The sequence below is a fragment of the Corvus kubaryi genome, unplaced genomic scaffold, assembly GCF_017639235.1.
Source record: "Corvus kubaryi isolate FWS band 111438036 unplaced genomic scaffold, C.kubaryi_AGA036_p1.0 split2-37374, whole genome shotgun sequence".
Classification (NCBI taxonomy): Eukaryota; Metazoa; Chordata; class Aves; order Passeriformes; family Corvidae; genus Corvus; species Corvus kubaryi.
This window is the reverse complement of record NW_024582082.1, coordinates 1,431,409-1,435,266: the sequence shown is the minus strand read 5'-3', so window position 1 is coordinate 1,435,266 and position 3,858 is coordinate 1,431,409.

Here is a 3,858-nt window from a genome sequence, read left to right as displayed (position 1 = left end):
GACGATCTGCATCCAAAAAACCATTTTGCTGTTACTACCCTGACCAGAGCCAGACCCACTCCCAGCAGACCCACCCTTTCCCTTCCCTCTCCTCCTGTGCACACACTCATGTCTTAGTGTCTCTTCAAAAAAATGTGTTCTGGCTGGGTTGGAAAGGGGAGATTTTTTTATTATTATATATATATATCAAGTTTTAAATTATTGCTAGAAGTTCGTCTGGATTTACCAAAACAAGTGTGCTCTGTGTGGCCCCAATGAGTCCCCTCTGTGTCCCCCCTTGGATCACGGGGCAGCCGCTCAGGAAGCTCGGAGGAGCGAGGTTCCCCAGTGGGGGACCGAAGCCACAGCGTGTGACGATGCTGCGGAGCCTCTGATCTCCATGACCCGGCTGGCGTCTCCCATTCCACGTACGGCGGTGCCTCTCCGACACCGACCTCCGCGACAGGAGCATCGCCCTGTTCGTTCTCCCGCTCCCTTCTCCCTGACGTCTTCACCTTCCCGAGGGTCTGGCTCTCCCTCTGTCCACCTCTCCCTTTCACCACGGACAATTTGGAAGTCAACCAAAGGACCTTTGCCAAGGATAGGCTTGTTCTGACTCCTTCCTGCGAGGATGGCTGGTTGGGAGGCTGGCAGGCACCTGGACTCGAGCCTGCATTAGACGGTGCACCCGCTGCCCCAGGAATGCCCATCGCATGCAAAGACAGGACTTTGCAAAAGGAGCTTTTTCTCTTCCTTTTCCCTTGGAAAAAAAATGACAAAAAAAAAAAAAAAACCAACCCACAACCCCCTCTACAACAACAACAGAAAAACTCTTTAAAAAGACACATCTCCCTTTGCTTTCTTCCTTGGAAATATTATTGAAGAAAAAAAAGAAAAAAAAAAAAACAAACAAAAAACCCCAAAAACACACAAAAAAAAGTTGCCTTATGGTGGAGCTGGACCGGGGAGGCTTGTTGGCTTCCTGCACCCTGGGGTGCACTGGGCTCTTGGCTCCCCCCAGGCCCAGAGACTCCTCACGGCATTGCTGCCGAGCTGATCTTCCCTGCGGCCTTTCCTCTGACCCCGCAGCTCTCTCGGATGCCTCCCTGCCAGGCCTGAGTCTCCTGGGGAAGGTGCTGAGGGCAGTCACATCCAAGACTCGTGCTCACGCAGTACTCGCAGCCGCTCCGCCGTGTTTGTACCATGGCAGCCTTGTGCCCACGACAGCGACTGTTCCTGTCATGGCCTTGCTCGCGCCCCTGGCCCTCCCTGGGCGGGAGGCGGTCTGCTCCTGTCTGTGCTTCCAGCGTGGTTGGGGAGTGAGCAGGGAGATTGTCACAGCAGCTGGGGGGACTGGTCCTGGCTGTGAGCTGCTTCTGCTGTAGCCTGACAGGGAGTGAGGCAGCCCTGGGAAACCTGCCCCACAGCAGTCACTGGCTCGGGGCTGCTGCTGGGACTTGTGCAGGGCAGGCAGGAGCCCTGCTTGGCACAGGAGAGCTCTCACCTGGGTTTCCTTGTGTGTTGTATTGTGGCAGGCGGCTGCCTGGAGTCTCCCACTCAGGGCACAGTCCCTGTGCATTTCCAAGGGCTGAGATGACACCGTGTAGCTCCTTACTTGGCTGAGGTAGGGGGTGACTGCAGAGCTGCTGTGGCATTTACTTGATAGATCCTTATATCCAGCACCAGGTGGGCTTTGGCAGGCAAACCCTCCCCAGGCTGTGAGCTGGATCCTTTGCGAGGGGTATGTGTCAGACATGATATCTCTGAGATGTCCAGTGCTACTTCTGGAGCTGCTCAAGAGGTAGCACTGGAAAGTCATGTTCCTTTCCAGCCAGACCCACTTGCTTTGCTGCTACTGTGCTCCTTCTGATGGGTCCCTGGGATCCCTGGCTTGGCTCTGGCTCTGGGGCTCCATCCCTGTGAGCTCCAGAGCTGTGCTCTTCTGTGCAGTGTGGAGTGGGCACGTGCTGCACCACTCCAAAGGTGCAGCTCATTGCGTTGCCCTCTCTGCAAAGTCACAAGCTGGTACTGGACAGTGTTTTCCCAAGGGATCCAGTTGAGCCAGAGCTGCATCTCATAGCTGGGAGGAGTCATCATCTCTCCAGGGCTGTCCCTGTGCGGCTGCAGAGTGGGTGAGTGAGAGCAGCGAGGAACTGAAAGCAGGAGCAAGAGGGGGAGCATGGACAAGCTGTCCATCAGCAGTGGCTGGGGGTGCTTGTGGGGCCCTGGCTGAAGTCATCACTTCCCAAACTGACACTGCTTCCAGGATACTGCCTTGGTGGGGGCAGGTGGGCTGGTCCAAGCGGAGTGGCTTCACGAACTGCTGCTAAAATTGAAAGCACAGCTGGGTTTGAGAGGCTGGGGAGCTGCCGCTTGGCCATTTCCTGGTGGTGTGATCCTGCCCTGGTTTGTCCACCCCTGCCATGTCACCCTGCAGCTGGTACCGCTCGCAGGCCTGATGGCTGCAGCAGGCACAGCCCATCTGAGGCTGTGAACTCCGTTATGGCAGCAGTGCTCTGGGGTTGTGGGGTGGGAACTGGGCAAGATGGGCAAAAGTAACACTTGTACAGTGCTGCGGCCGTGACTGTTATCTCTGGATTTCCCCCTCTCGTGAGCTGGAGTCAGATCTCTGAGGTTACGGATATAGGCGGGTTTGTCCCTGATTTGGGAAGGAGGAGGCTGGAGAGTCGATCAAGGACGTAGATGTGTTGCTGGTTGTTTGAGAGTGCAGGCAGGTCTGGATGTGCCACAGGTGATCCTTGCTGCTGTGTCTGTGCTCCTTTCTCGTGCTTGTTCTTTCTTGAAGCCAATTGTCTGCGTTTTAGCAACAAATTAATAGGAGATGGGGAGGGATGGGCTGCTGCTATGGAGTTGTTGCTTGTGGCACAGACTGTGAAATTGCTTGGGTGGTAGAAGAGGTAGGACATTTCCCAGAGAATTTCCCAAAATATTGATTGATTTTGAGTAATTTTTAATTTCTGATCCTGAGGCTCTAGTCTTAGCATGGAAGTGTTTTCCCTTCCCCCTCTGCCAAGTCAGTGGTTTGTCATTAATGTGTGCACCCAGGGGAAGGTGGGTCAGAAGAGCGATCCCAGCAGTCCCAGTGCCCTCCAGGTTTGTGGACTGTGTGCCTTGTTTTGCTGTCCATGGGACAGCAGTGGGCAGGACAGAGCAAAGATGGACATGACAGCCTGAGGCAGCTGCTGCTTGCTCACACCTGTCTTCCTCCAGGGAAGAGAACACAGAGCTGTTCCCTCCTGCTCTGTGCTGGGGTGGGTGCTGGTGGAGGGCAGGGAGCTCTCCAGGTGCCTGGTCCATGCCCGGCTGGGTCAGGAGTGGCTGCAGCAAGGCTGCTGCTGCACGCAGGAGGCATCACATGCAGCTCATGTCCCCACTGGATGAAGGGACAGCTGTCCAGAGGGGGTTTGCATTTGAGGAAGCTCTTGCCCTTCTGTAGAGGAGGGAGTTAGGCCTTGCTTTTAGTTTGGATGCTTCACCTCCACTGTGTGTTGTGCTTTTTTTGATTTCAGATGACCGAGTGGTTGCACACGTGCTCCTGTGAGCGCTGATTGTCCCACAGCCCGCGAGGGCTGTGCGGTGCTGGCATCCAGCCACTGGCACAGCCTGGGGGGAGCCCCAGCTGCTTTTGAAAGGCTGAGGGAGGCTGACTTGGGGCACCATTCCCCATCCTGCCCCTTTTCTTAGGAGGTCCTCCAGGCTGCTGGAGCTTAGGGGCTCCTTGCTGAGGTCAACTTGTCTTTGGAGTGCAGGTGGCTGCAACAGGTACAGAGCTGTGGTGTGGGGTCAGAATGGAGGTAGAAGGTGTGTTTCTGAGGAGGCTTTGTTGCTTTGCCATGCTCATTTGTGGAAAAAAAACCC